The sequence below is a fragment of the Delphinapterus leucas genome, chromosome 9 (assembly GCF_059928025.1).
Source record: "Delphinapterus leucas isolate spDelLeu-1000000601 "Yukka" chromosome 9, BTC_Dleu_Yukka2, whole genome shotgun sequence".
Taxonomy (NCBI): domain Eukaryota; kingdom Metazoa; phylum Chordata; class Mammalia; order Artiodactyla; family Monodontidae; genus Delphinapterus; species Delphinapterus leucas.
In genome coordinates, this window is record NC_143137.1 from 82,586,228 (window position 1) to 82,598,460 (window position 12,233).

At 35.0% G+C, this 12,233-nt stretch overlaps 1 protein-coding gene across 4 annotated transcripts in view; it reads right to left on the reverse strand.

The window, feature by feature from the left end:
- Window positions 1-12,233, reverse strand: part of LOC111164621 (platelet glycoprotein 4) — a 148,467-nt gene that overhangs the window by 87,850 nt on the left and 48,384 nt on the right. For 3 of the 4 annotated variants that reach the window (XM_089917761.1, XM_022554383.3, XM_089917760.1), the window contains exons 3-4: window positions 8,647-8,729; window positions 4,015-4,136 (exon numbers count right to left, since the gene is read on the reverse strand). The exons of the other annotated variant lie outside the window; for it this stretch is intronic. The gene's annotated coding sequence lies outside the window, so the exon portion shown is untranslated. The remainder of the gene's footprint in view (window positions 1-4,014; window positions 4,137-8,646; window positions 8,730-12,233) is intronic. 4 annotated transcript variants of the gene reach the window in all.

Here is a 12,233-nt window from a genome sequence, read left to right on the forward strand (position 1 = left end):
CCACAACTACTGAGCCTGCACTCTGGATCCCGCGTGCCACAACTACTGAAGGCCGTGCACCTAGAGCCTGTGCTCCACAACAAGAGAAGCCACCACAATGAGAAGCCTGTGCACTGCAACGACGAGTAGCCCCCACTCGAGGCAACTAGAGAAAGCCCACGTGCAACAACGAAGACCCAGCACAGCCAAAAATAAATAAATAAATATTTTTTTAAAAAAACAAAAGTAATGAGGATTGATGGAAATCTATACTATTAAAAATGATCTAATGGAGTGGTGCTCTTGTCTTTGACATCTAAAATTACTGCTCAGTTGTGTATCTTTATTTTTTTCTCCCTTCCAGTGTCATCTTCATTAGTTGTAAAAGCCTTACCAATAATTTGCAGTGTAAAGGATACTCCAATAAAAATTAATTAAAAATATAATTTGCAATGAAATATTATAGCTCCAAAGCAACATTCTTCCCTTCTAAGGTGGACGGTTGATCATTTAATCATTCATCCATCCAACAGCAAAACACTTTGAGATTCTGTTTATGTGTATGGTATTGTGCTACTCCTCTGAGAAAAAATGGTGAATAAAGGGCCAAAGTTTGTGCTCTCAGTATCTTATTGTTTAGTGAAGGGAGACAAGCAGTATTTCACAAATCATAATGTATTATCATAAAGTGGGATAAATAATGAAGGAAAGTTTTATTGTGATAAGCTAAGCTAAAAGATCAGAGAGTTTTCCCTAATATACATATACATTTGAATGTATATATATGTGTGCATATATGTATATGTATATATACGTTGTATGTATTTATATATGTATATACACGTGCATATATGTATACATCTATATATTGCATGCATTTGTTTATATGTGTGTATGTGTGTATATATATGATATATGCAGATATCGATTGTTTATATATATATGTATATAAATATACATATTATACAGGGAAGCCTATATATAGATACATTAGGGAATTCTCTCTGACCTCTCAGCTTATCATAGTGTAAATTCCTTCAAAAATTATCCCTGTTTATCTCAGTTTATTATAATATATTAAGATGTCTTAAATACTGCTTGTGTAAACAATAAGATACTTGAGAGCATTAACTTTGGCTCTTTATTTACCATTTAGTTCAACCATATATAAATACTGACATATATTTATATGTATATCATATATATCATATACACACACACACACACACACACACACACACACAAATATCTAAAAATGAGCTGCTTTTAAGTGGCAAAGAATTAGGGAAGCATTCAAAGGTAGGGGTCCAGCAACTCTAAGGAGGCTGCCATGGTCAGGAAGGAGCATGGTAGAAGACCAATGTGACTGGATGAAAGAGGGCAGGGAAGAGTAATATGAGATGAGGCAGAAGAGCTGGGGAAGAACCAGATGTCATAGGGATTTGTAGGGATTTATCCTAAGAACAATGGGAAGCCTTTGAAAAATTTTAATCAAGAGAGATACATGATTGGATCTGAATAACATTTAAAAACAAGCTCTCTGATAGCTTCATGGTTAATGGACTAAAGAGAGGTAAGGATGGATGCGGGGAAACCATCAAGGCAACTATTACTGACTTCAATAGTAACGTCCTAAAATGACTGAAAAAAATGGAGAAATAAACATGGATTTGTGAAATATTTAGAAGGTAAAATCAACGGAGTTTGCTGTTGTGGTATGTGAGGAAAGGGGAAGTAGAATAATTGATAAACTGTTTAAATTGAAGCTATACTAGAAATTATTCTACACCCTAACATGAACACTTATTCTTCAGTTAACATATGAGAACACATCTAGCTCAATAACTGGCATATTTCAGCTGGTGCTGAAACAACATTTCTTGAATGACAGATTATGTAAATGAATGACTAAGTGGAACTGAGTACAACGTGAACAGGAGTGAACGCTTATTGCAATGTCAATTTATCTTTTTTGTTTGGGTTATCCTACCAAGCTTTCACAAGGAGAGTCACAGGGAGAGTCACAACACAAGTGACACCTTAGAGACTGGAAGTCCAGGGAGATGATTAATTCTCATGGAGGAAGGACTAAAGGAAACTGAATGAACCTAATACTAAAAGCAAAAAAATTTTAAGTGACTTAGAAATTGTGCAAGAGTCTTGCACACATCTGGCTCTGTGTATAGAGCTTGTAATCTAATGGAAACTTGAGTCCCCCTGGACCAGGAGCAAGTAACATCCACAGGACATAAAGTCCTTCTAGTACAACAAAACAACAGGCTGGTGGCCAATTATGGTAGCAACCAAGCAGATGTCCCACTGGTTTTTAAATCAGACACAGAGCTTTGGTTTTTTGTAATTATTACTTACATGTTGTAGCACTTTCTGTTTATGAAATTTTGTTTTGATGTTATCACATGATAATCAGCTAATAATCAGGCAGTTCTTATGTACTTTTTTGGTAAGCAATTGTACAAAACACTATCTAGTGTGCTGTAGCTCTGTTTTCTTTGGGAGAGACAGGGGAAGATTAAGTAGAAGGATACTGAGACCAATCAAAATGTACTAACAAAGCTCTAGAACCAAGATTTCCAGCCCTTAGATCACACTTCAAATAGGATTCCTCTGTTTCTGCATAAATTCTTCATACCATGTTCTTGATTGTCCTTTCCCTGTCCATTTTTGTGTTCCCCTTGGTCTATCTGCATTCTCAAAATAGGTATCTTCTATGTTCTAGTCTTATCCATTCTCTTTTCTTCCTGTACCTTCTCTTCCTGGGCAATGTATGCTACTCTATGGGCTCGATTTAGCACCTCTGCACAGTTAATCCCCAACTTTATTTTTTACCCTTAAATTCTACCCTAATAGTAAATTTACTTAGCAGTTTTGAGAATTCTCTATACACTAGTAAAGTGTCTCTATTAACTCACTTTTTTAAAAATTCTGGATATAAAACTAATATTTACCATTTTACACATTTAAATGAAAGTTTAGTAAAGTTAAATAACTTACTTCACTGTTACAGTGCTCCGAGTAGCCAGATTTGGGCCCAGATCTCCATGGCTCCAGGTCTTAAGCTCTTAAACACCGTGTTTTGATTGACTCACTGTGATGTAACTGCACATCAACCTTCCGTGCACATCTCTACCCTGCTGCCGTAAACACATCTCCCCTTTCCTACCTCTACATCTGTGTTCTTCATCTCTGTAAAATTACATCACCATACCTCCTGTTACCCAGCCTAAAACCGTTCCCCATACACCCAATCATCTTCCAATTCCTAACAACTCTAACCTCGCCATATATTTTCTATTTGTCTCCTGTGTTTTGTTTTCACTGCCTCTACCTAAGTCAGGTTTCAATCACCACCTACCTTTAACCATTACCATGGTCTCCTGATTGATTTTTCTGCATGCAGAAATACTCCCCTCTCATTTATCCTTCTCACTGCTTTCAGGGTAATCTTTCTAAAACCCAAATTTGATTTTATGATTTATTTATTTAAAATAAAACATTAATAGTACCCATTTCCTAGAGAGTGAACTTTAAACTCCTTAGACCAGTACAGAAGTTTCTCAACTATTATTCCTATTCCTGCATGAAGTCTATTCTTCAATGAAATATTCTCTGCATTTTTTCTTGCATTTTCCACTGCTTTAAATATTTCCTCTATCTAGAATTTTCAATTCTCTACCTAAATGTTACTCTCCAAATTCAATGATCCTTAACATGGTGTGGACACTGAAAGCTTTAAAAAACATAACATGTTCATTCTTCATCCCAGACAAATTGAACTGGAATTAATGGATACCTTCATGTTTAAAAATTACTGTTTGTGCTACTATTGGCCTATGTGGTTACTTTGTGCAAATGAAAGGAACACTTCTTCAAAATACTTTGAAGTACCCTACAAGAAAATTGCCATTATATATGTACATATATTATATCATATATAATACATCACATTTATATATATATCACGTATACAATGTGAATGACACCAGTTAGTACTGTTCAGTGTATAATGAGTCTCACCATAATCAGCAGGAGTCTTCCTTCAAGCTCCTCCTCTCTGTGATTTCTTCTTCAATTCCCCTTAGCCAACAAAAGCTCTTCATGAACTGACCTCCCAGAGTGTTATATGAGACTTTAATTCCCTGTAAGTTTAAAACTTATTTTATTATACTTAGCATACAAATTTATCTCTTTGATGGAATTGAGGGCTTATTCATTTAATTTAATCCATAGTCTCTAAATACTAACCAATTGTTTAATAAATGGATGTCATATGAATCATAGTTTTAGATAGAAAGACCTCTGATTGGCAGGTTTGGTCTTTTTTGTATTATACCTATTTCCAAAAGGTATTTAAAGCAACAATAAATGACAGAAAATTAATGAAGATGTGAGACAAATAAAAAAAATCGTGAAGGAGCGGAGATGAGTTTACCCAAAACCTTAGCTGAGGAACATTCGTTCACTCAAGCCCAAGCTTGGTGTCTCCTGGCAGCCATGACCACAAGGGTACTGTTATGTGTTTTAAAACTCTCATCATAAAAGAAAACTTAGCAGTCCTTCAGAAGGCATCAAATTTCTTCATGAACCAAATTTTAAGATAACTTGATTACTAGATCTTTAAAAGAGATATACATTAAAATGGACAGTGTCGTCAAAGAGTTCTAACAAAAGGTTCAGAAGTAGAAAATACCTTCAAAGGTTCAGAATCTAAAAGACCTCACATGGCTGGCCATTGACTTCTCCTCCACCTTTATCTCTTACTATGTTCTACTTCATTCACTCTGCTCACACCACTCTGGCCTTTCTGGAACACGTCAAAACACATCCTGCCTCTGGACCTTCCACCGGCTGTTCCCTTGACCTGAAACCCTCTTCTCCCAGATATTTGTGTGTTGGTTCTGTTCCCCCTCTTTATTCAGCTTCTCTGCTCAAATGTTCTCTCTCTAGTGTCCAATGTATTTAAAACAGCAATCTCTCATCATACTCTTATCTTCTAACTCCACTTTGTTGCATTTATTATGCTACTTGATTTTATCATATCTTTCTTTGGTATTTTTAAAATCTTTAATATATATTATATGAAGATGTAAAGTCCTTGGGGCCAGGGAATTTTCACTCTCTTGTTCACTGCCATATTCCACATTGCTTAGAAGAGTACCCAACATGTAGAAGGCATACCAGAAATATTTGCTGACTAGTTGAATAAACTATTTTTATATATTTATTTATGGCATTAACCTGCAACTAAAATGTTTAAGATTTAACATGGAACCCTTAATTCCATGAAAGAATTTCTGTGGGGAATGGAAAGTCTTTAGTCCCAGAAATAGCTTTCAGGTTATTTGTTTCAATATAAGAAACAATGGGAATTAATGCAACAACAACAACAAAAAAAAACCCCTATCATATTAATTTTATATTGCTTCATAACAAACTTAGTGGCTTAAAGCAACACCCATTTATTATCTCACAGTTCTGTATGTAGTTCGAGCATAGAGTGGCTGAACTCTCTTCTCACAGTTTCACACAGTTTCTGCTGGGCTACTTTCTCATTTGAGGCTTGAGGTCATCTTCTACACTCGTATGTTTGCTGGAAAAAGTGAGTTCCTTGTGGTTGTAGGACTGAGATTCCTGCTTCCTTGCTTACTGTTGGCTAGGTGTTGTCCACAGCTACTAGAGGCTGCCTTCAGGTCCTAGCTATATGTGATCCTCTCAAAACATGGCAGATGACTACGTGAAAGCCAGCCGTAGAGTCTCTCATACTGCATCATTTTAAGACATACGTTCTTATTCTAATGAAACTTTTGATCCTAAAATTCCAGTCATTATAGATATATTTTGTTATTTGATAGTCAACATTTAAATGTAATTTCAATCCATTTCCTCTTTTTAGAACAGCATTCTCAGATATGTTTGTGGGAAATAATGGAGGAGAACAGAGAGAACTGAGACTTCTACAATCTCTTGGCCAATCCACAGATCTCTCCAGCCAAATATAACAGAAGAAACTAGAATGGTGCTGCTGACTTTGAGGTTTAGGCATGAGAAGAAGATTATCTGAGCTTATGAAAAATATCTAGGTGATAATATCTAATTCCCTCCCTTAATTAGATGAATGATTATTGTTTATTAGATTGAATTTTATAAATTTTTTTTAACGTTTGGTACAATGTATTATAAAAGGTAGATGAGATGGAGGACTAAAAGATTAGTCTTAGTCTTTTAGTCCTCCATCTCATCTAGGAAAGTAATGGATGATATCAAAGAACAGTGGGAAAAAATGCAATTGAATTTGGATAAATGAGGATTACACAAAAGAAAGCTGGGAAGAAATACTAACTTCTAGGATTTGTGTCTTTCTCCTGAACATTTCAACACAGGTTGAAGCCACATGTATACCACATGCAGGCTGAAACTACACTCAAAAGTAGAGCAAGAAAAGAATGGGATAAAAACTTTGCATAAGGACTACTGCATAGGTAGGTATATTACTGGAACTGCCATGTCTATTATCTTTATAATTAACTTGTGCTCAAAGACTTTTGGTAGGATATCTTTCCTAAGGACCTATAGCTCATAAGTGGCAGTTTTAAAAATTCAAACCAGGTCTGTCTGGTTTTACAATCAATTTCTTCTCTAACAAATCTTGCTCTTCCCTCCTCCTTCTAATTCATGTATTTATTCATCTATTGATTTATTTATATATCACATTTCTAAGTGAATATAAAGTATTAATTTATTATATTCAGTTTTTAATTATTTTTATCAACTAACATTTCCAAACCTTTTCAGACCTGTGACCCATTTTCATAGTTATATCTATAGCCTGTCATGTTAAAAAATTTTATTCATTTTTAATGATATGAAGAGTCAGATTTCTAATTATATTAGGAAATTATTAAGGATTGTGTATTCTTTAATATAGCCATAATAGAAAACTAAATTTGATTTTTCCTACTAAGAAAGGAAATTTTACCTCCAAATAATTAAGTAATAAGAAGTTTAATTTGTTAATGCATAAACTAAAGTTTTAATGTATTGTGTTTCAGTACAAAATATATAGTGAAAGATGACCTGAAATTTAACAATTTTTTTGTCATCAAATATGGACAAAAACGTTTCCTTAATTTATATTTGACTTTTTGTATTTCATACTTTTAAACTATATCATACTATTTTTTATATTTCTATTAATTATTTAATTTCTTAATTATGAGATAAGAAAGAAGGTTAGAGGCTGCTTTATGAAAACACTTCTACATCAATAACACTATTTGGATGTGTCTTGCTTTTGTACCTAACAAGTAAAAGATTAAATATATGTGACACATATATTTTCTTTGGTTACTGATCTTGAATTTCCAGACACGACTCTTTCTTCTTTATCGAAATGTGAATTGCCTGAATGCACTTTTCAAACCTGATAAAGATGGTGTTGGTGCAAATTTGCAGATATACAAACTTCCTTACTTCTACTTTCACCTCTGATTTTCAATACCCTTAGGTCTCTCAATATCTTTAATCAATGATTTATAAAATAGTTTTAAAAATAAGAATAATGGTAGTTTAAAACTGAATAGAGTTTAAAGCTCTTCCTTTCAGCTGGCATTGTTCAGTTTTGATAAACTGAATGGGTATTCATTTGACAGTGTTTGAGACCTCAAACTGGTTTTTTTTCCTCTTTTAAGCAGTTATATTTCAAATTGATTTTAAAATTGAAATAGAAATGGACACATTTACCATCTTTATCATTGTTAATCCATGAATATTTTAACTCAGTGGTTGGAAAAACTGCTTTACAGTAATAGATAGGTAGCTAGTTTTACAATCATAGGATATGCATAGCTAACTTGCTTTGAGACCTCAGAGAGAGATAAGGAAATGCAGAGATAGCACGTTATTATGTTAAGCTTTGGAAAATGAGTAGGATTTGAACAAGTGGAAAAGGCGGAAAAAAGGGCTTCTAGGTAGGGCACACAATGTTAAGAAAAATTCTGAGGTCCTTAAAGATGTGGGATGTGTACAGAAAATAGACGGGCAATCAATTTGCCTGACGTTCTGCCAACTCAAGAAGTAGGAGATAATTTTTAAATGGGGAAAAAAAGGAAAAGAAAGTCTGTATGTTTGCTGATCACAGAAGCAGTTCAATGCTTGGCCAAAGTATCCATTCAGGGACTGTGAAGATAACAAAGATTTATGAAAGAAGTTGGTAGAATTTAATCTCTGTATTATCTTGGCTCATACATTCCCTTTGCTTTCCTTTTTTTTTTTTTTTTTGCTTTGCTATTTTTAACTCCCATTATTCTCCTTGAAAATTATAAGTATCTCAGGAGAGTAATAAAGAACATTAGAATGATATTCAAGATGCCTGTACTACCTTTTGCCCTGATATTGCTGTTATTATTATGCTAAATTTTGCGATCCATTACTCTCCATGATATTCTATTTCCTTAATCACATACTGGCATTCAAGTACCAAATTTCTGTTTTTTACCTTAGAACTCTAAGCATATAAATTGAATATTCTTTGCCACACCATTTCCTGAGTATCACCTACATACATGTAAAGAGTATTTTTATTTTAGTAAATAGTTTATAACAACTTACTACTAGAGGGAGATAAGGGATAGCCAGGTCAAGTTTATGTACCTTATTACTGAGTTCAGGTCACATCACTGGTCCTGTCCATGATTCAGCTGGAGACTCAACAAGTAGCCAGAAATCAGTCATAACTATAAGGGTACAAGAAACAGTTTTGCCATAAAGCCTAAAGACCTAATAATAATATTATATAAGAGAATGTTTTTGTATTTTTGTATGAGGTAAAGTTCAAGTAACTGTTTAAAAATTACATAACATATCACAATAGTCTCTTTTATTAGATGATAATGAAAGCCTGTATGTTTGCTGATCATACTTGTTTATTATCGAATTTTGGCACTCCAGTAATACATTCCTGAAAGACGTGAGCTAAATTCAGTTTTAACTTTTGCCTGTTCATTTGTAGATAAGATACCTTTAAGGGTATATGACACCAATAACAGCTTTCTGTTCTTTATTTCATGTATCTCTGATGAGGTTTTTATTTTGCTTTTTTTCTAGAAGTTATTTGCTTTGTTTTATTTTTGCCTTTTCAAGTACAAATAGATAGATTGACTAACTTATACACAGTACTCAAAGGACACTGTTGTCTACAATTGCTGATCGTGGTTAAAATGGCATAATGAAGCAGTGATCATTCTGCTGGAACGGAGGCCATATCAAATTATATTTGAAAGTGCACAGATATAAATGGGAAACTTTATGGAATGACTGTAGATTTACTACATGGCTGTTAGTCGAAAGAGACAAAATATAAAGGCCAAAGCATAGAAGACTAACTAGGTCATCGTTTGAGCAAAGGTCAAAGGTCTGAAAACTAAATGGATCCCCTGTAGCCATGGAACTGTGGAACCATTTTTTTGCGATCCTATCAGTTTTCTAAATGTATCATTCCCATGATGGCTCATTCTGCTGTGCATTGGATGTGAATCACTAGTATGTTTTTTAACCCTGGACCCCTGCAACTTTTCCTTGGGTGACTTTTTGTTCTGAGACACAACATGACTCTGAAACCTGAGAATATTTTTTCTTTAATGTTCCCCTAAATAATATTTCAACAGCTAGCACAGAGAGTGGCAATACACTCAGTGGGGACCTACCATGCATTTTTCAGTGACTGAAGACACTACAAGTTATTGAATATAAACTTTATGTGATATGCCTGATGTAACTGCCACAAACCTTCCAGCAGGCAGCTGCTAAGAAATTGTTGAACACGCAATAATGTAATTTCTTTCCTTTTACTTCCAGTTTAAATAGCCTGATTTGTGTGTGGGGTGGAGGTGGGGGGATAGTTAGGAGGTCTGAGGCCTTCATTGAGAACATAGGTTATTATTTCTGATGGAAAAAGAGCCCAGCAGAAAGCAAAGAGAATTTTTCTGTGTGTGTGTGTGGTACGCGGGCCTCTCACTGCTGTGGCCTCTTGCACTGCGGAGCACAGGCTCCGGACGCGCAGGCCCAGCAGCCATGGCCCACGGGCCCAGCCGCTCCGTGCCATGTGGGATCTTCCCGGACCGGGGCACGAACCCGCGTCCCCTGCATCACCAGGCGGACTCTCAACCACTGTGCCACCAGGGAAGCCCAGCAAAGAGAATTTTGCTAAATCACTGCATCTAATCACTAGCATAGATTTCCATTCAGAACATGGGAGAAATTAGTCTGCATCACTGGCACCTGAACTCTGCTGCTCAGCTCAGACAGCCTGTGAAACTCAGACCTGTTGGCTCCTTTCCAACCTGTGTTCGACATTGCTCATTTCCAGTCTGTTTGCTCATTTCCAGTCTGCGTTCATGACATTGCTCATTTCCAGTCTGTGTTCATGACATTCTCTCATCCAGCTCTGAATACTTCTGATTTTAACTTTAAGCTTCATCACTGGATGTAGTGTTCATAGGTGCTTTGCCTGGAATATTGATCTCAGCTTTATCTTATGCTTTGCTTAGCCTCATGCCATTGGCAAATAGGGTTTCCCAGATTTCTGAGTGGGATATTTTCAATGAGGTCTTGGACCTTGGAAAAATCATTCTTCTTTCTCGACACTCAGATGGTGCTTCAAATGATCAGCTTGTGTACAGTTTGGGGGTTAAAAATGAAGTCTAGATAGGTCTCCTGAATTCATTTATCACCTATTAAAATGCATTTCAAAAGAGATATTTGAATATTTAAAGGCGTTGTAAGAATCTGTTTATATACTGTGTATATGTCTATAAAGTTACTTGATAGCAAAATAAATCCAGTTTCCTCTGAGTTGTGAATTGGCATGTATGCAAAACAAACAAAATTTAATGACTCTTTTTCCCTAGTGACATGGTTCCTCATCACAGTTTCAATGAGACCTACTTTAAAGAAGAAAAAAAAAGATACTGTCTTGTCATTTTTTTCTTTTGGAAATATCCTGTTTCTAAATCGAATAGGTTCTTAAGAAATAATGTAGTTTTTAAGGTAAAAACATTATGTAACCACCACTGAATTTTATCTAATGAGATAAGATAAAATTCAGCACTCAACCATTCAACACATTTGAAAATCAAATGACAACCTGGTTGAGATTCATTTACATCTTCTGTAGAAGACTTTTGAAAAGCTGAGGGAAAAAACCTGGAATATATATTTTTAAAGGCTATGTTTCTTTTATTGTCAAAGGAAACAAAAGTGCTTTTCACTAATGGGATCCCTTGAAAATTAAACAGTTCTGAATCAGGAGATCTGGGAGTGCTTATAATGGGAGTACGATTCTCCCACTTTGAGATGTGTGAGCATAGGCTACTTACCCTCTCTAAATGTTAATTTTATCAACTGTAAAATGCAACAGAAAGATAATAACTTACAGGACCTGAGGAACTTGGTTTTTGTAGCAGCCAGTATAATCCTGAATGCCTTTTGATGGTGCATATATTCTATTTGATCACATGGAACAAAAGTTACATCAAAAGAAGCATAGTGAATGACATTGCCAGTATTTTGTTTTCCCGCTAAATGATATATAATATAAAATTTAATGATACAATGAGAACATTAAGCCATGGAAATAGTCATATTCTAAAAGAAAATTATTAAAAGTTTATCTGAATATTAAAATAACCTAAGAAAGCAGATTGGAATGTTTCCCCGTAAGGTATTTTTTCCTTCTACATTAAGATCACAGTTCAACAAGTTGTGAGAATTTTTTTTTTTTTTTTAGCTTCATCTGGTATATCCATACACTGTGCTTGCTTCCTTTTCCACCATATTTTTCTCTTAGAGCTTCCTTCCTTGTCCCTGAGACACTATTCCAAGCTTCCAGCTCAAGGACTCTACACTGTAATGTCTCTAAAACAACCTCGTGGAAGATGTATATTATAAGAAAAACAAGGGAAGCAACTAAGAAGCCCTACCCTGATCTAGAGGAAACATCTGGTCCCTAACGTTAGTGATATGTTAAAAAAGAAATGCAGACCTGTAGAATTTTAAATGTAAGTTAACAACAATGACCACAACATAGAAACTGGTGAATTTAGCAGTTAAGATTCCAAGGCCTGTTGACCAAGATTTATATGACACCACTCCATCAAGGAAACTTAGAAATGATTAGAGACTGACAGTCTTTCATATAAAGACTTGATTGCACACAACTTCTTAAAGCAGAAAATCCTTGA